The 21,192-nt window shown below is 36.9% G+C and overlaps 1 protein-coding gene across 1 annotated transcript in view; it reads right to left on the bottom strand.

The window, feature by feature from the left end:
* The window catches only part of MSANTD3 (Myb/SANT DNA binding domain containing 3), a 31,499-nt gene extending 23,696 nt beyond the window's left edge, over positions 1-7,803 (bottom strand). The window contains exon 1 of the mRNA XM_010977452.3: positions 7,717-7,803. The gene's annotated coding sequence lies outside the window, so the exon portion shown is untranslated. The remainder of the gene's footprint in view (positions 1-7,716) is intronic.
* Positions 7,804-21,192: the final 13,389 nt, after the last annotated feature.

Here is a 21,192-nt window from a genome sequence, read left to right as displayed (position 1 = left end):
AGTGAATGCACAAAGATCCAACTGTAGCACAAGGCACATTTTATCATGTCCCCACAAGGATGGGGGCTAGGTGTTTCTTTTGCCCTGTATCTACTGGGAAGATCCCAAGTTCAAAAGGGCGGAGAGGGCTGTTGAACTTTTTCTTGTTTTCCTAATTAAAGTGAAAGTCTCACAACATAAAAATAACCACTTTAAAGTGAACAGTCCAGTGGCATTTATTACATTCACAGTGTTGAGCAACCACACCATCTCTACCTAGTTCTGAAACATTTTTATCACCCCAAAAGGAAATCTCTCACTCATTAAGCAGTCACTCTCTATTCTCTCCTCTCCCCAACCCTGAGTAACCACTAACTTATTTTCTGTCTCTGCCTATTCTGGACATTTCATTTCAATGGAGTCATACAATATGCAGTCTTTCGTGTCTGGCTTCTTTCACTTAGCATGATGTTTTCCAGGTTCATCAGATTATAGCATGTATCAGTACTCCATTCCTTTTTATGGCTGAATAATATTCCATTGTATGTATACCACAATGTGTTTTTACATGTCTCCACTGATGGACATTTGTGTTATTTCCACCCTTTGATTACTGTCAATAGTGCTGCTCCAAACGTGCCTTTAAATGTATTTGCCTGTGTAACGGTTTTCAATTCTTTGGGGGTATATACCTAGGAGTGGGATTGCTGGGTCATATGATAATCCTACATTTAGCTTTTTGAGGAACTACCAAAAAGTTTTTCCATAGTGGCTAAACAAATGATTTAATATGCGTACCAGCAATGTATGAGGGTTCCAAATTCTCCATAACCTCACCAACACTCACTACTTTCCATTTGTTTTGTTTATTTTGTTTTGGGAGGGAGATAATTAGGTTTACTTATTTGTTTTGTTTTTAGAGGAGGTGCTGGGGATTGAACCCAGGACCTTGCGTATGCTAAGCATGCACTATACCACTTGAGCTATAGCCTCCCCCTTATTTTCCATTTTTTTGATTCCTTGAATATATGTGAGGTTATTGCCACACTCCCAGCTTCTATGACCCACAGGTGCACCTGGCTCAGAGGCTGCGAGGCTGAGCCAGGTCTTTTTGATGACAAGAAACCCTCAAACACTTCTAGGGTTCAGAAGTACCAATAGAAATAAAGACCTTTATTCTAACTTAGATTTATACTGCTCTTTGTTCATTATTTTAACAACAACTTGTCAGGCATCTAAGTAGCTTTGAAATTTTCCAGAGAATCTGGAAACCAAGACCATCCCGAAGGAGCTGCTGTTGGCAAACTTTCTGACACTCACCTCACTGGAAACCAAGGCAATGCACCATTTCCACTTAAAGTTTTCTACCCTAGTTCCACATTAGACATCCATGAAGATTTCCTTCTTAAATGAGGATACAGTCAAGGGAAAACTACTAGGGTGTGAAAACAGAAATTCACTTCAGATTGAAAATATGACTGACAGGTGGTACAGTCTGGGCAAAACACTGGATTTAACAGACAGACCAGGGTCTGAATCCTGACTTTACTGCTTATATCTTTTTGACCTAAGTTAACCTCCTAAAATCTCAGTTTTCTCATTTTTAAGGTGGGGATAATGATAGCTACCTGGCAGGGTGGGTGAAAGCTTCTAGTCTTAACTTTGATAACTGATCAGTATCAGTATCATTGTTGTCTTACTTATTTAAAGTAATGATGATTGGCATAAGCAGCAGGCAGAAATGCCACTAAGGAAATAGAAAACTCATATTCAATCATGTGTCTCCTCCTCCAATCCAGAGAGTAAACTATCTCCAAAACTAAATTGACAAGGGTATCTTGTGATGAGTGTGATGTGGTCACTGCCCTCCCAGCTCTCTCCTTGTTCCCTAACTTAGTTCCCTCCTTGTTCCCTGCCCTTGGACAAGCTTCTTAACCTTTCTGAGTCTTATCTGTAAAGTCACATAAAATACTTACTTAATAGGGTTGTTTGAGGATTCAATAAGGTATTGTATTTGTAAAGAACTTAGGATAGTGCAAGTTACATAGAAAATATTCAATAAATGTTAGTTACTATTTATTATTAGTAATAAAGCTGTTATAACTTCTTTTCAGAAAGAGTTAACAGAAGGGTTGAGTCTACATAGAGTCTAATAAAAGGAAGCCATAAAAGAGAACCCATCTGTGTGACATGTCCCTTCCTCAAGATCAGGAGGTCCATCTCTACGATGGAGATGAGTGAGGCACTGTACTCTGATGGCTTGTTGAGAATAACTCTCAAAATAGTCTCCCCTCTGCTCAGATCCAGTCTCACCAAACAGTCTTGACGTAGGAGTTGGTTCCTACAGAAGTTTTCTTAAGGGAGGGAAAACGCAGTCATCATCCAATCTGAATACTCCAGAGTTCTGAGAAAATACAATTCTCTTGGTAAATTAATACACTAGGGCTTAGTTTATCCATCCATTTTGACTGGCCAGATTCAGTCTCCCTAAAATCGAATTAAGTGTGGCCATTAGAGACTCCTTTCATCAGGTTCTTTTAGTGGTAAGGAACAGAGATTCATTCAAACTCGCTAAAGGGAAAGGTGTTTATTGAATTTTAGGTGAGTTGAAAGATAGGAACAATCCAAGTTAAGCAGGGCCTCGCAAGAGCCTAAGAGCCACTAGGAACCAATTTTTTTCTCTCTCTCATTTGAGGTCAGTGTGACTTTCTATGTCTCTGCCTCTCTGCCTTTGTCTCTCAGTCTCCTTGTCTCATTACACTTTTGTGTCTCTCTGTATATGTACTCCTTCTTCCCTACCTCCCAGCCTGCTCCCTCTGCTTACTCATCTGCACGTGGCCATCATGGACCCCCAGCCTAGGGTAGAAACCTTCTCCATGTCTCTTGGTTCATATTTACCACCACCCCCCCAACACACACACAAAAATGTGATTGACCCAGCTCATTATTTTAAGAAAGGATGCAAGCCGGCAGTCTATGAAATGACTGCTTTTGGATGAGAAGTCTGCTTTAACTCAATCAGCTGTTATGGGATGGCAGAGAGGTTTCATCTGGTACAAAAAGTACCACCCAGCACAGCAGAGACTAGGAGTAGGGGTATTCACCAGAAGCTGGCACTGAAATCATTTTATTAATAGGACCATACTTTCTAAACCAAGTATCAGAATAAATAGTATAAAAAGTATTTGCAACCCACTCTCTAATGGTAGAGGCTGTCTGAGGTAGAGTTCAGAGTCTGAAATATTAGAACTTCTGAAGCATTTTGATAGCCAATGACAATAATGAATCAAGATTTTTGAAATTGAGACTTTCTTGAAAAATCTTAGTTGCTATAAAATGGTAAGTGATCTTAAAGAGCAGAACACCTATGTCATAGAATTGTTGACAGGATTGTTGACACACACACACATACACATATAAATCACTTTAGTAGTTCCTATATAAGTATTAACTATTACTATCACATAATGGAAGACTCAATAATTCTTAATCTATGGTTACCTCACTAAGATACAGCTATACTGTTAGGCAATCTCTGGCTGCTAGTCAATCTGTCTCTTGGCACATTTCTTTTTAAATATAACATCAAACACCAGACAAGCAGGAGGATAGATTTAGGAAGCTTCAGGGACTGGCAGTGATGCCTCCTAGGATCTTACCTTACTGAGTGCACAGAGTTGATTTTCTATCTGGACATCCCTTTTCCTAAATTGAAGAAGGGCAAACTATTCTTCAGATGGCTAGACAGATCCAAATATTTAACTTTTGTAAGACATGGGCATTGAGAAAAACAAAAACCGCCTCAACCTACACAATCCAGTTGTCCAGGGAAAGAATGAGAGGCGATGAGCCTGGAGTGCTGAACGAGAGGGTACAGATAGAGCAGTTAGAAGACCAAAAGCTAGTGCTGAGAGAGCAACCTAGAGGAGTGCCAGGTCAGAAAGCAATGGCGGAACAGGGCCAGCATGAAATCCAGGCTGCATGAAAATTTCAGAACTCATGGACTTCAAATGCCTACATTCTACCTTTCCCTGAGATGCATCTCGGCTCCTTTAAAGTGGCTGGGTTGGCAAGCTTCTGGCCACTGGAACTGCCACAGCAATTTGACAAGGAGGTGGTTTTGGTGAACATGCTATTGGTACCTAGGTATACTAGTTACTTATTGCTGTGTAACAAATTACTCCAAAGTTGAGAGGTTTAAGCCAACAAAAATGTATTATCTCACAGTTTCAGGTCAGCAAGCAGCTTAGCTAAAGAGTTCTGTCTTGGGGTCTCTCATGTCACAGTTAAGAGGTCAGATGGGGCAAGAGGCAGGTTCCAGTTTGTCCGCGAGGGTCCCAGGGTTCTTTATGAGCCCACGTTTGTTCTCGAAGGTTCTAGTTTGTTTTTGATCTCGTCCACACCCAGCTTCCCAACTGCAGTCTGGCTGACCTACAGCAACTTCAGGCTCAACATGAGACTCAAGGCCACAGCAGCCTGCACAGACTTCTACCGGCTGCCACAGCTGCACAAGGTCTAACCCCTTCTAAATGTCAGCAGACACTACTTTTCATAAAGCTGCTTGAAACTGTTCTGTATTTCTCGACCTGCTCTGCCACTAATAGGCTGTGAAACCTTGGGGAAGAGGTTTAGTGTCTGAAAAATGAAGTTTGGTTTAGCTCCCTAGTGGTTGCTTAAATATTAGTTGCTACTACTCTCGTCTTTTCACCGTCAAATTTCTAACTCAGCAATTTCACTTTCAGGTGCCTCTCCTAGAAAAATATTTGCCTGTGATTACAAAGAGGCATGTTCGCTGCAGCTTTGATAATGGAAAGTAAAGGAAGATACAGAGAGAAGAGAGAGGAAGGGAGAGAGATGGGGAGAAGGAGAGAGAAAGGAAGGATGGAAGGAAGAAAAGAGAGAGGAAGAAGGTGGAGGAGGAGGGGGAGGAGGAAAGAAACATTGGAAGCAACCTAAAGGTCCATTAATAGGGAATGCTTCAATAAACTATGGTATTTTATAGGACTGACAAAGCATTGTATGATACAGCTTTTTGTTTGCTTATGTTTCATTTGTTTTATTTTACCAAGTCATTTGACTTCACAATTTTAAACCTGGTGAACACTTTAGTCCTGGGCATATTGTCACCCAAGGACATTTTAATCCAACAAAGAGCTTGCTCTTAACTCTATAGTAAATATGAGTAGTTAGTACTATAGGCAGAGCTAAAAAAGCAATAGACCAGTGGAAGACGACAAGAAAATATTATTCCTCTGGAGCATCTGAAAGGATTTGCTTACACTATTCTTATAAATTAACTAAGAATTAAGTATAAAATGCCAGTATTTTGTCCAGTTCACAATAAATATTTCTGATATTAATAATACAAAATAAAATTGACTATGGCTAAAACTGCACATGGCAAATGTCAGATCTGCTAACTTTGACTTGGGAAAACAGAACTTGCTAGAAATATGGATCATAAACTAGCACTCAAAATGTCAGAAAAGCTAATCAATTAAATTTAAAATAGAAATTTACACAACATTGTAAAATGAGTATAACTGAATAAAAAATGTTATAAAAAATAAAAAAACAAAGAAGTCTTAATACAGTATGAGCTTTAGTTAATAATAACATATCAATGTTGGTTCATTAATTGTGACAAAGTTTCTATGCTAATGTGTTAACAATAGAAGAAACTGAGCACGGAGGTATATGGGAACACTGTACTATCTTTAGTTCACTGTGACCTTGACATTGTCAAGGAGTGAGTATCAGTTACATATTTCATAGGATGTCCCTTAGTTTTCCTCAATATTAGACTGGAGTTATGGATTTCAGGGAGGCATTAGTTATTAAATTTTTTTAATGTGCTGTTCTAAGTATCTAGAGAAATATTATTTGCACATACGGGAAAAAAGGGCATGAAAAAGTGTTTACTGAAGCATTATTGGAAAAGGAAGTAAAAATGTAACATCTCATGATAGGGAAATGATTAAACTATGGAATACCCATAGTGTAGAACATCCTATTTCATAGGCTTCAGGAGTCATCAATTATAGAGATCATTACTTTAGTATCATTGAGAAAGAAAAATGCTCTTAATTAAATTATGACACAAATCTTTCTTATCATTAATAATTTTTATTTTATAATTATTCAAAAAGCCAAATGAGACTTAAGACATGGATTTTTAATCCCATATCATCCTCATGCATACATTAAAATGAAAGTATTCATAAAATAAATTGATTAGGGCATATCTAAATTTTCTTCTCAGAGTCTGAACCTTCTGAATCATGTTTAGATTCAGAATTATCAATATTCCAGGCTGCTAACATCCATTCTGCAAGTTTTGAAGCATATTCAGCAGGCAATGACAACTACATCCCTATTATTGCCTAGCTAACAGGAATTGTAAGATGCATACCAATTTTAGAGATAATAAAATGTGAATGAAAAAGTGTGCCTTAGAATAATGAAACAAGGGTATTATGCAGCAGCTAAAGGAACCAAGGAAGTTTCTTATATGCCACCATCAAAAGTTCTAATTCATATTGCTAAGGAAAACTAGCAAGTTGCAAAAAATATATAGTGTGAGTTCATTTATGGAAAAAGCAAAATCAACCTCTATATTTTTGTGGCAGACACTGAAAATTTGGTTACCGAAAAGATATTCTCAATTCTTTTTACTATGCCATTCTATACTTTAGATACTTGAAAGGTAAGTTACTTTCCTAGACTCCCCTGTTGATGGATGGGTCATGTAATAGAGTCTAGCCAGTAAGTTATAGGCAGATGTTTTGGGAGGCTTCCTTTCTTGAATTAAAATATAAAACATCACACAGTGACTTTTGTCCTTTCCTGTCTAGTATGTGGACACATTTTTAGAGAAGCAGCAATCACCTTGTGACCATGAGTACAAATCTGTGAAAGATGAAACAAAAAAAGAGTCTGGGCTCCTGATGACATCACTGAGCTGCCCTGAGCTGCCCTTGGACTTCCTTTCAAATGAGACTAATGAACTGCTTTCTTTTGTTGGGTATTCAGTTGGCTGAATAAAGTTCTAACTGCAACAAGTCAGTTTAGAGATAGATTTTTAAATATCTGAACAGAATGCACACTAAATTGATAAGTAGAGGTGGGAGTAGAATTGAGAGAGGATGTTGGGGGACTTTAACTTCATTTGATTTTTTAACAACATAAAGGTGTTCACATATTACATAAGTAACTAAAAAAATTATTTTTGTAAGATTTATGTCAGAAATGAGAATTGCTGACAAGAAAGGAGCTTACAATGGGGGCAGCATCTCAGGCTGAGATCTTTTTTCAAATGATTGAACTCCAGAAAAGACAAAAAGTTTTTCCACTGGGCTATCAGTTTACTATCCATTCAAAAAAGTTAATCTGGCTAGCTTTATTTGTTTTCAGAGAGTGCAGGCTTCTTCATAGTGCGTACCCATTCCTTTTCTAAAGGCTCACAAACTACCTTTGATATGATCCATCCTGGGTTTGTATTGGTGCTCTCAGGAAAGGTCAAGATTACAACTCCCTTCTTCAAGATCTACTTTTTTTTCCTTTCTAAAATCAGAGCATTTTCTGGTCTTTAATTTCCTGTTACTTCTCATTTTCTCTGATATTTCCCAAAGATTACCAGCATAACAGTTTCATACAAAAGATCCTGGCATACACACACACAAAAACACATTATGATGATTATTATGCTGTTAATATTGATGATAGTAATGGACTTACCATTTACTGGGCATTTTCTGCGTGCCATGTACTGTGCTAAGTAGGCATTTTACACACACTTTTACATGTAATCGTCACAGAAACCCTGTGAGGCTCCATTTTATAGAGGTAGACAGTGAAGCTTGGGCAGGTAACTTGCCTAAGGCCACACAAAGGCACACAATGTCACAACAGACTGGGACTTGCAAAGAACCAGCTCTTGGCCACCAAGCTGACTTGAAAAAAAAGCAAAATCAGTATAAGTGTAAACTCAGGTCAGTCCCCAACAGGTTCTCTCAGAGTACCCTGGAAATACCCACTTAACGGCCCCTCCTCCACTAGGCCAGGGGAGCCAGAGCTGAGTGCCGTTCTGATCCTTTCCGTATTCTCCTCATCACCTCTATCTGAGCTCTGCAGGCTCCGCCCCTCCTCTAGCCGGTAGCACCTCCTGCGCAAGCGCACTGTGGCCCGGAACTTGACTGCTGCCCCGCGTGTCCCCGCGTGCGGCGGCGCCCGTGAGGAGGGAGCGCGCCGAGCGGGTCCGCGCCCGGAGGTGGGCGGGGCCTCCGACTTGGCGGCGGAGTGGCGCGGGTTTTGGAGCCTCTGTGTTAGGGGCGGAGTTATGGTTAGTGGAATGAATGGGGCGGAGATTTTACGGATTATACTCGCCGGGAAGAAGCTACAAGAGGTTTCCATAGCACAAGTGTTTCATCCACCCATCCATTTATTCCAGAAATGTGTGTTAGTGGCCACTGAGTGCGGAAACCCCATGGCATGAAGACTGCCCTCCCAGGGCTTCCGCACTTAACCAATAGAAGAGAACGTGCGAGAGCTGGTGAGGGGGCTACCGGGAGACCTGAGAGATGTTCCTTGAACCCCACACCCAACATTCACACTAGAGAATTCCTAATACTGTAGGAGGACAAATGGGCCCAGGTAAGTTCACATCTACCTTCGGGAGGTGGCCCCCAGGTTGTCTCTAGGCTTGTCAGTCCATTCTCTTCTGTTCTCCAAGGCACTTGTACTTACCCCATCCGGACTTCTTTCTGAGTCCTGTCAGTCCTGCTTTCTAGAAGCTTACACTCAAGCAGGGTTAGACTGCTCCACCGTGATATAAGATGAGGAAAACAGGTACTCAACAGAGGCGCAAATAGCGAGAAATGCGGCTATAGAAAGCAAACGATTAATCCTCACACTGGTCCCTAGAATTATCACGAAGGAACTAGGTGATTCAGAGAAACTAGGTGATGATAGAACCACTGTTTAGAATAATTGACAAATATGGTTGTATATAGTTAAAGTGTACAATGAGAAGATTTGATATATTGTGGAATGAGGACCAAGATCAAGATAATTAACACATCCACCACCTCACATAATTAACTTTTTGTGATGAGAATGCTTAAGATCTACTGTCTCAGGAGTTTTCAAGTATACAATACCATATTATTAACTATAGTCACCGTGCTATACGTTAGTCTCAGAACTTAATCTTCTTATAACCAAAAGTTTGTACTCTTTGGCCTACATCTCCCCATTTCCCCCTCACCCCAACCCGTGACAACCACAACCCTATTCTCTGTTTCTATTAAATTGGCTTTTTTTTTTAAAGGTTCCACATATAAATGGCACTGTACGATATTTGTCTTTCTCTCTCTGGTTTATTCATTTAGCATAACGATCTCCAGGTTCATCCATGTTGCCACAAATGACGAGATTTCCTTCTGTTTCATGGCTGAATAATATTTTACTGTCTGTATATACCACATTTCCTTTACTCATTCATCCATCAATGATGGATGTTGTTTCCATAGCTTGGCTATTTAGGTGTTTCCGTATCTTGGTTATGGTGAATAAAGCTGCAGTGACATGGGTATACATATATCTCTTTGAGATACTGATTTTATTTCCTTTGGATAGATACCAAAGGAAGGAGACTGCTGGATCATATGGTAGCTCTATTTTTAATTTTTTGAGGAACTTCCATACTGTTTTCCATAATGGCTGTCCCAGTTTATATTCCCACCAACAATGTACAGTGTCTGTTTTCCATATCCATTGCAAAATTTGTTCTCTCTTGTCTTTTTCATTATAACCAAACTAACATGGGTAAGGTGATATCTCACTGCAGTTTTGATTTTCATTTCCCTGATGATTAGTGATGTTGAGCACCTTTTCATATCTGAATGTCTCCTTTGAACTCATCACATTCTAAACACCTACAAATCTTTTAGATCTCAGATTCAATATCACGTCTCAAGAGAAAACCTCTCCGATTCCCAGACCAGATCGTTATAAATTCTGCCAAATAAGCATGATTAAAGCAAGGAAGTGCATGTGTTTGGAATTCCATTTGCTCCTCCGGATGTATTCTTCACTTTTCTCTACCCTACGTTGTACCCAAGGCAGCCAACCTGTTTGGACCACACTAAAGTCTCCCTGGCCCCATGGCTTCTTATTGGGGAGAACAATCTGAATGGAGCGCGTAGGCAGGAGCTCAAAGCCAGCCGGGTGTCTTGGCTTTTATCCTCCTGTCTCCTCCTTTGGGCTCCCTGAAGACTGGCTGCTCCCTCAACCAAGTGCTTAGTACAGCTTCTGTCAGGCAGGGCTCTCCACTGAGATTTCTTTGTTTCCAGGTTCCTGTAACTGCCCTCTCCCTCCTCCTCTAGCCCCTTCAAGCCAACAGGTGCCTTCAGCAGTAGGGTCACAGACTGCATTATTACTGTGGTTTCTCTAATCTCTGCCCACTCTTTTGTAAACAGGTTTTGTGTTAAACACTCCTCAAATTATTCTCTTAAAGTGTGCCATCTATTCCCACCCCCTTTCCCAGGGACCCTAATTGAGACAGTGCCCCTGGGAATTTTTCATGTAACTAAAATTTATGTTATTGGTGTCAAAGCTTTTCCTCTGGCCAACAATAAGGGATAGCCTAACCTATATTATTTACAAAATAGTATGCTATTGGTTATTGAAAATCACGTTTTTAAAAAATAAAAACGGGATGCAAATAATATGTTGAGTTGATCTCAGTTTTATAAAACCAAAGAAAACAAACAAATGTGTATGTATAAAAGTCTCAACTGATAGGTCCCAAAATGGTAATAATTGCTTTTATAGTAACAGGATTATTTTTTTCTTTATGGTTTTCTATTTTTTCCCAGTTGTCTGCAATAATACTACATTGTTATTATAATGAAGTATATATATATATATATACATATATATATATATATAATTTTTAAACATTTCACTTGATCAAATTATACACATTATAAAAATCATTAATTAATTAAGGTGAAAGTTAAATAAGACAATGAAAGTATACTGTCTAGCATATGTGCCTAATACGTGGCACAGAGTAGGCATTCAGTATGTCAATAATAATTTATTATTACAAAGCATATTTTATATACTTCTCTACATTATGAAACGAAATACAGAGAATAGAAATTAGCCTTTTCTGAATGACTCAGGAATATTAATTGTTATATTGTACTTTACTAGCATGATGCTCTGAGCTCAGTTAGTTCAATCCTATCATGTAACATATAAGAAAATCTGTAAAATAGAATCATCCCCAGAGAGATTAAGTGACTTCCCTGAGGTCCTATACAGCTAATTAGTGCTCTCAGCTCACCCTCTCTCTCTAAAGACTTCCTCTAAGATATCTTTCCTTCCCTCTGGAGAAATACTTCTTTTCCTGTATTTGTCACTACCCACAACTTCGTTAATTCTATTACAGGCTTTTTGTTAAGTAATTAAGTCTATTTCTATCTTTATCATAGTACATCCTGTACAATTTTTTCTTCACTCTCTGGTTCAGTTCTATTTTGATTCTGAAAATGGAACTAATCAAGTGAAATAAATACTAGTGATAGAACACAGTAAAAAGGAAATCAGAAAGTCTCAGAGTAAAATTAAATTTAGTAAAGAATGAATGCTATCACCTTTTAGAGCCAATTAACACATATTGTAGTCCTCTTCAGAAATCACACAAATGTTCATTGTCACGTTTCTCCAACTATTTATCCTAAGAGCACTTCGGTGAAGTATACTTTATATATTAAAAATGGACAGGTTTAAGTGTAAAGCCTAATGAATTTTGACAAACATATATACTTATGCAACCATTGTCTAGATCAAGATAAAGAAATGTGCTATAAACAAAGAAAGATGGAGAATGTTGCTCATCAACCAGTTCTTAGATTAAGCTGCTGCAGTCGTTGATTTATTGTGTACTCTGTGCTTCAGACAGAGGAAATTAAAATGATAACAGGATGCTCTGTTCTTTCGACAGATAGGTCCTTAGATTGTTACATGTATCTCAGGAAGAATTTTAAGGAATGCACTTCTTGCACCTACCCATACACAGAAAAGCACCAAAATCATTGACTCACTGTATCTTTTTTTTTTTTTTTTTTTGACTAGCAGTAATCTGTTACCAAGAATACCGCCTGTATTCCCCAGCCAAAAATCATATGTAAACTAACCTCCCCCGGAGACCTTTTCAGAGCAGTTTCTCAGAGCTACTGAAATTCTGTCTCCCGGGCTATAGTTCTCAGCAAGTCCCTAAATGGAACTTAGCTCACAGCTCTTGCATTGTTCATTTTTCTTTCAGTCAACAAAATTTTCAGTCAGAAAATTCCCTCCTGTTTCCTTCCTGTCTTTCCATGCCATGCAGCCCTCTCCCTGGCCCCCTGCCAGGGCACAACACAGCCACTATTCTGATTTCAGTGCTTGGCTTTGTCTGTTCTTGAATGTCCTAAAAACAGAATCATACAGTGTGTACTGTTATCATGTATATTAATTGTTCATTCCTATATACTACTATGTAGTATTCTACTGTATGAATATACCATAGTTTCTCTATTAGTTCCTCTGTTGACAGACAGTTGGGTTGTTTCCAGTTTGGGTTATTATAAATAAAGCTGCTATGAAAATTCCTGTACAAGTCCTTTTTTGGACCTGTGCACTCATTTCTTTTAGGTATACGCCTAGGAGTGGAAATGCTTTATCACAGAAATTGCTCTATCATGGTGCATGTTTCAGGTTATAGGAGACTTCCAAGCAGTTTTTCAAAGTGGCTGTTATATTTTATGCTCTCTCACATTACCCCACGTCTTCACCAATACTTAGAATTACCAATCTTAAATTTTAGCCATTTTGGTGTGTGTGTGTGGTGGTATCTCATTAAGATCTCAATTTGTTGAGCACTTTTTCATAAATTTAGTGGTCATTCAGATCTCTTCTTTTGTGGGGACTCTGTTCAAATCTTTTGCCCACTTGAAAAATTGTGTTGCCTTTTTATTATTGATTTGTGAAAGTTCTTTAAATATCCTGCTAACCGTCCTTTGTCTGATATATTTATTGCAAACATATTCTTCTAGTCTGTAGCTCAATGTTTCACTTCTTTAAAGTGTCATTTAACATGCAGAAATTTTTAATTTTTATGAAGTCCAAGTCATCAGTTAGTGAATTGCATATTTGCCTACCTCAGGGTCATGAAGAAGCATTTTCCTATGTTGTCTCCTAGAAAAGTTCTAGGCTTACCTTTCACATTTATGCTCCTATTAAACTTGCCTTTCCTAGAATTCATATAGTATTTAAAGCCATGGGAATAGACAAAATCATGCAGAGAGGGTGTAGAGAGATAGGAAAGGAGGGACTAATATATACTAATCAAATTTCCAATAGCATTTTTCATGGCATTTGAGTAGCTGATTCTAATACTTGTCTAAAGGAAGAACTGCTCAAGAACAGTCCAGAGACTTTTGCAAAGAACAAATTTATACGGTTTGTTCTACCAGATGTTAAAGATATGTAATTTAATATGTACATTACTGTGGACAAATAGGCAATTTTAACAAAGGAATAAAATAGAGTTCAAGCATAAATAAAAATATAAGCACATGGGAGAGGCTATACAAGTCCATAATGGTATTGAAACAGCCATCTATCCATTTAGAAAAGAAAGAAAATTCTTACCATACACTAAGACAAAAATGAATTCTGAATGGATTATAGAGCTTAACAGTAAGGATTTATAGGGGGAAGGTTATAGCTCAATGGTAGAGTGTGTGCCTAGCATGCGTGAGGTCATGGGTTCAATCCCCAGTACCTCCATTAAAATAAATAAACAAACCTAATTACCCCCCAAAATTAATTAATTAAAAATACATTAAATAAATAAATGAGAGAAAAAATTAAAAAAAATAAGGATTTGTATAAGTGCTAAGAGCAAATATAAGAAATTTGTTTATAACCTTAATACCTTATGCAAATGCAAAAGAACGACAATTAACTATGTAAAAATTGTCTTCTGCATGAGATCATAAGCAAAGTTAAAAGGTAAGCAGACTAGAACAATGAAATACCATTTTTCAGGACCAGATTCACAAAAGTGTATTAATCAAAAAACACCTGTTGTGTGACAAAATGGGTACCTCGGTACATTGTTAATGCACATTTAAATTGATATAAACTTTTTTGGAGAACAGTACCTAGGAGTTAGAATTTTAAATGTGTAATCCTTTGAATCTAGAAATTCCACTCCTATATAACTATTCTAGAGCAATTCTTACATATATGCACCAAAAAGCACGTATGAGGGAGTCACTAGAGCATTAAAGTTGATAAATAGTGTTTAAAAATATATAATTTAAATATATATATAATTTTTATTTTTCAGTTATACCTCAATAAAGTTGGAAAACAAAACGAACCAAAACAAAAAAAATGAGGAAAAAAATGCTGTCAATCAAACCATGACATAATGCTTTCTTATTACAGAGAATTTATATTTTATGTTTAGTGAAAGAGGTCTTTTAGACTTACTTGACCCTAGATCATATAATACTTTTATACTTACAAAAGGGAAAATAGCAACGGAATAAATTGGTTGTGGAATTCCTAAAACAACTTCACGCTGTGCATCTAATGCTTCTGCTTTACTTTTGATTCAGTCATCAGTGATATGCTTTTCCCCATCAAGCTGTTCTGTGTGCCACTCAAAACACTGGTAATACAGCATTTCTTTATTTCTTTGTTGTTATTGAAGTATGGTGGATTTACAATATTGTGTTAGTTTCAGGTGTACAGCAAAGTGTTCAGATATATATATATATTCTTTTTCAGATTCTTCTCCATCATATGTTATCACAAGATACTGAGTATAGTTCCCTGTGCTATACAGTAAGTCCTTGTTGCTTATCTATTTTGTATATAGTAGTGAGTATCTTTTAATCCCATACTCCTAATTTATCCCTTCCTCTCTTTCCTCTTTGGTAACCATAAGTTTATTTTCTATGTGAGTCTTGTTCTAGTTTGTAAATAAATTCATTTGTCTCATTTTTTCAGATTCCACATATAAGTGATGTTGTATAATTTGACTTCCTTCACTTTAGTATGATAATCTCTAGTTCCATCCATGTTGCTGCAAGTGGCATTATTGTATTCTCTTTTTTTGGCTCACTAATATTCCATTGTATATACATACCACATATTCTTTATCTATTCATCTGTTGATAAACACTTGGGTTGCTTCCATGTCTTGGCTATTGTAAATAGTGCTGCTATGAACGTTGGGGTGCATGTGTCTTTTTGAATTAGAATTTTTATCTTTTCTGAATACATACCCAGGAATGGGATTGCTGTATCATGTGGTAACTCTATTTTTATTTTTTTAAGGGACTTCCAGTGGAAACCCACTGTTTTCCATAGTGGCTGCACCAATTTACACTTCCACTAACAGTGTAGGAGGGTTCCTTTTTCTTTACACCATCTCCAGCATTTGATATTTGTAGACTTTTTGACGATGGCCATTCAGACTGGTGTACAAAACTCATTGTAGTTTTGATCAGCATTTGTTTACCATGTGTTCCTCTATTACAGCTTCTAGGAGTTCTTAGGAATTTCTACCAAGCCACTGACACCCATTCTCAGGTTTTAATACACATGTAAATTCAGTTATAAGAGGTGTTCACATTAAAATGTGAAAAATTGTATATTTAAAATTGATAAAATATCTGTGCTACACAACAAGATCTCTTCTGGTACATATTACATGAAAAGAGAAATTTGCAAAAAATACACAAAATATAATTCCATTTATGGGGAAAAAACCCCCAAGTGTTTCTGTGGCAGACACTGCAGCTTGGGTCCCAGAGCTATTCATAATCTGTTCTTCTTTTTAACTTCTAAAAGCTTTATTGAGATATAATTTACAGACCATGCAATCCATTTATTGTAAGCGTATGGTTTGATGAGTGTTAGTAATTTTATACTGCTGTGCAACCATCACAATTTAAGTGATTTAAAAATGCTTCCAGGCCCAGTAGTGCTGGAGCACCCTTGGGAACATGGGGGAGCGTCAGGAAGTGGGCAGAGTCTGGTTGAGACTACAGAGTTACTTTGGGCTTGTGGAATGGTGGGGACAAGTTTCTGTGTGGAACGAATGACATAAAGCTTCAGTTCCAAATACTTCCTTTCATTTAGTCATTCAAGAAATAAACATGAGTGTCTACTATATGCAGACTCTCAGTAAGCAAGAGGGATGCATTCCCTGTTTCCCCATCTGCAGGTGTTGAAAGAACAAGCATTAACAGGGTGCTGGAATGAGTACAACAGAGCAAAAACTTGAGTGAGGGGTCAGGGTTGGGTGGGAAGTGAGGAAGGGGGATTACTGAGCTGGTATAGGTCAGGGTCCAAATATAAACATGTCAGGGCAATGACACTCAGAGCAGTGTCCTTTGAGTCCACAAATATTTTTTTAAAGAGATCTTTATTTTGAATTCCTTTTGTTCTCATTTTACATTGATTCTTTTTTTTTCCTAAGGTATTTTCTCTTTTATTATTTTAATCAATTTTCTTCATCCCAATATATATGATAAAAATTGATTTCATTCACTGATACCTTTACGGTGACATTTCCTTCATTCTACTTTTTTATTATGTTTTCCCACTTCAGTATTACATCACTGGTTTACTACAAAAAAGGATATAACTTGGGAACAGCCAGGTGGAAGAGGTAGGGCACAGAGCAAGTTACTGGGAGAGGAGCCGTGAGCTACCGTGCTCTCTGAGTGAGCCGCTCTCCCTGAATCTCCAGGTGTTTGCCAAAATGGAAGCTCCCACAAATCTTTATTTGATCCCCTGCACCATGTTCAACAGCATTCTTTTCTAAACCCATCAGCTCTTACAATTGCTAGCTTGGTTTTCAGAAATCTCTATCAGACTGTAAGCGCTTTGCGAGCAGAGACTGGGTCTTGCCCATAATGAAATCCTTAGCTCTAACACAGTTCCCAGCAAATAGCAAGGCCCACCTCCATAAAAATATAAGAAGACCATATCCTTTGACCAAAGGATTGTGTGATGTGCAGTGTATAAAGATGAATGAGACTTCAGTCCTGCCTTCTCAGAGTTGACGTTTTAGTGAGAGCTGAGGACAGACTTCCCGCAATAATACAAGTGAAGGAAAGGAGGAGTAAATGAGGGGCAAATAAGCAGGGATGGGCTTGTAGAAGTTAAGACCATTAATTTTCCTACTAGTCCTGAGGCTTTCCACTGTGGTCTCTAAGTAGTGAGGCCCAAGATATACAGGGTACGTAAAAGCTGGAGGACTCTGCCTCAGGATGCCCATTTAACAAAAACCAATTCTGTGCTGCAGAAGGCGATACTATATTGTGAAAGCCTAATTAGCTACAGCCTATATTCAGATTACTGATCGTTGCAGCAAGGGACAGGGGAGTGGCAGACACACCCCAGACGTCCAGGGACACCATTCTACAAGAGGGAGGAAGCTGCAAGGCAGCATTTCTATAAGGTTGTATTTCCCACAGAAGTCTCCTAAGACAGTCAGAGGGAAGTGGGGAATCAGTTCTGGACTGGCTGCTCTTTCTAAGGCAGGATCACAAGTGGGCTAAACTAGGAGTTGGGTTCTGTCTATTGACAGGGTGCCCTGGTCAGTCGTGGGGAAGACACTGCAAGATGACAACATGGATGGGTGGGACCAAACAATGGAAAACAGTAGTAAGAAACATTCCACAGGATGAATCTGCAAACTAAAGTTCAAAGTACAAATGGAAGATGCACTCCTGAGGGAACGGAGGATAGAGAAAAGAAAAAAAGTTTAAGATTCCCAAAGGAGTGAAGGAAGAACGTTCATGAAAGAGAACAGAATAATGAAATATACTGGAAGGGAAAATCATAGTGAAATAAAAATCTCAATAAACAAGATAAATTCTGGAATGAACACTGTATTAAAAAAAAAAAAGACTTGGGAAATACTACAGATCAATTCATCCCAAGAACCCACAGAGTCAAAAAGATTGCTTTAAAAATATGAAAAAGCAGTTGAGAAACATGCAGGCTAGTTTGAGACATTCCAAATATATAATTAACAGGGGGTGAATAATTATGTATGTTACATGAATTATATCTCAATAAAGCTGCCTAAAAATAAATTAAAAAATAGATCAGAGAGAAAGTCCTAGATAAACACTAGTGAATCTGTAAAATTATAAGGAATAAGAAAAACTTAAAGACTACAATACAGAAGTACAAAGTGTATGCGGTCCTCCTTCATCTAATCCCCCAGTATCACGTCCGTCTCCATTAATCATCCCTATTTACAGCTTGGTTTATGGGTGTACATATATATCAATATTTGTATAAATATCTATACATTTATCTATATCTATAGCTAGCTATCCATATTTATACAAATATGTAGTTACATGTGTGTGTTTTCTTTGTTTTTAATTAATAAAGTGGATCTTACAATACATTTGCTATACAACTTTCTCTCTTCATGTAACAATACATCGCAAGGGTCAGATTCATTTTTATTTTTTACTTTAAAGTTTTTTCTTCTTTTAAATGTTATTTTAAAATAATGTTTGTTAATTTTTGTCAAATTCAGAGAAAAGAGGAGCCGATAATCCCACTGCCCATCTATTGATATTTTTAAAATAAAAAGTAACCAACCACTCATGGCTAGAAAATGGAAACAGTTAAAAAAAAAGGAATTAACACAACATTGTAAATCAACTATACTTCAATAAAAAAAAAAAATTAAAAACAAAAAAAAGAAAAGAACATGATAGAATGTGATTCTTCCTGGAAAAAAATTATATTTATTAACATATACTATCTACATAGGTTTTTCTTTTGTTTTAAAAGTTAACACAAAGGAATCATTATACCATTGTGCCAGACATTGATTTTTCACTTAATAGTATACCTTAGAGATCTTTACATATTAATATATGTAAAGCTATAGTATTCTTTTCTTTTTAATGGATTCATAATATTCCATAAAATGTAATATATTGAACGTAAGTACAACCACTTACTCTATACGGAATACATTGTGTGTAACCACAATCATTTATATCCTCTAATGTTCCTTTAATAGTCTTCTAATGACAATCACTTAGGTTGTTTCCAGTGTCTTGCTTCTGCAAGCATTGCTCCTACTAAACATCCTTATTCATGCATTTTTGTGCATATGTGTGAATATTTTTCGTTGACAAATTTCTAGATTTGGCATTCTGAGTTAATACTTATGGACACTTAAAATTTTGATGATCATTGTCCAATTTGCCTCCCAAAAAATGCTGCATGAATTTACACTTTGTTAAAACAAAATATCTGAGTGCTTTTTTTCTTCACTTCTCATTAATATAGGATAGTATCAATTTTTAAAATCTTTGCATGGATAACGAAAACATCACATTATTTTAAAATGGCATTTTCCTAATTACTAGTGGGAAGTACAACATTTCATAGGCTTCAGATGATTTAAGTTTCTTTTTCAAGATCATTTTTTGGGATGGTTTCTGTGTGGTGCAAGTGCATGTGCCTGTGTGTATGTGTGTGTGTGTGTGTAAATAATCTACATCTTTTTTATCTGTTATATCTTTTTACCACATCATAGCCTGAAATTTTTATGAAATCTGATGGTCAATCTTTTTCTTATGGATATCAGATTTAGTTATTCCCTTAAACATTACATGCCCAAGAAAATATTGTTTTATATTTTCTTTGTAACATTTTTAAAAAACATTTATTTCTTAAGACTTTATTTATTCTGCTAATTGTGAATTTCTTAAAGCCAAGAGCAAGATTTTCTAATGGAGGGGGGTAATTAGGTTTATTTTTTAAAGTTTTAAGCATGTTAAGCATGCACTCTACCAGTGAGCTATACCCTCCCTCCCAAAGATAATAATTAATCCAGGTAACTTTTAAATTTTTCTCCTTTTTTTCGGGGGGCGGGTGGTAATTAGTTTTTTATTTATTTATTTTAATGGAGTTACTGGGGATTGAACCGAAGAACTCGTACATGCTAAGCACATACTCTACCACTGAGCTATACCCTCACTCCTAAACATTTAGTTGTTAGGTTGGGATATAAATAAAATTTTGACTTTTCAAATCCATAGCCAGTGATCCCAACATCATTTACGGAATCATCTTTTCCTTCACTGACTTGAAATGTCACTTTATCATGTACTAAACTCTGATATAAATACATACATGTATACACATATGTGTACATATACACATATGCGTATGTGTATATGTATGTGTGTTGTGTGTGTGTGTACATGTACATAGGTACATATACAAATCCTTTCCTTTTTGGCCCTGATTGTGTTCTGTTCTGCACTTTGCTTTTTTCATTGAACAATAGATCTTGGAAAGCTTTCAATGTCAATATTTATAGTTCTGCCTCATTCTTTTTAATAACTACTTAGCATCCTATTGTTTCCTTCCAAAGCACATTTAAGTAGTTCCCAGTCCCTTGCCATAACAAACAATGCTCCAGTGAATCAAAGGAACTTTAAAATTATCTTGTCAAGTTCTATTTTTTTAAAAAATCCAATTGGGATTTTAAGTGGAGTTGCCTTGAAATTTATAGATTTAATTTGGGCAAAAGAAACATCACTATATTTGAGTCTTCCAAATCAGACCACATAGAATATCTTTGTTTCCATTTAGTTAGAAGGAAAACAATTTACATCCTTTGGCACAGAGGACTGAACCCTCCCCCTGAGAGTGAAGCTCCTAGAAATAACAATTAGAAGAAGAAACTTTTTGACAAAAGTTCTTTTTCACTTTTGGAAGTTATTTACAATGTTGATTTATGTAACTCACTGTTTTTGACTGCCATTTGCACAGTATCTATTCATCAAAAAATATTTTCTAAATGCCTTAATATCAGGTATTAGTAAATACACCACATACAATCGTTTTGTGAAAAGCATGTGATTTAACATAGATGTATTATGTTCATTTTGTGAACATGTTTGTACAATGTGCAAGGGACTTGGGGCAATGTTAAAGTGCTATAATTTGGTTGGGTTAATGGGATTTCTAAGTGAAAAATGAAGCTGTGTGATTCCCAGGAGAAACCAGAAAGAACTTGGAATGCTGCTATCTTAGATATGTGCTAATGTGGCTTTTATCAGTCTGAGGAGGGAGGTACTAGAAAATTAT

Source organism: Camelus dromedarius, chromosome 10, assembly GCF_036321535.1.
Source record: "Camelus dromedarius isolate mCamDro1 chromosome 10, mCamDro1.pat, whole genome shotgun sequence".
Taxonomy (NCBI): domain Eukaryota; kingdom Metazoa; phylum Chordata; class Mammalia; order Artiodactyla; family Camelidae; genus Camelus; species Camelus dromedarius.
The sequence above is the reverse complement of the archived record's forward strand: the minus strand, read 5'-3'. Positions and strand labels throughout refer to the sequence as shown.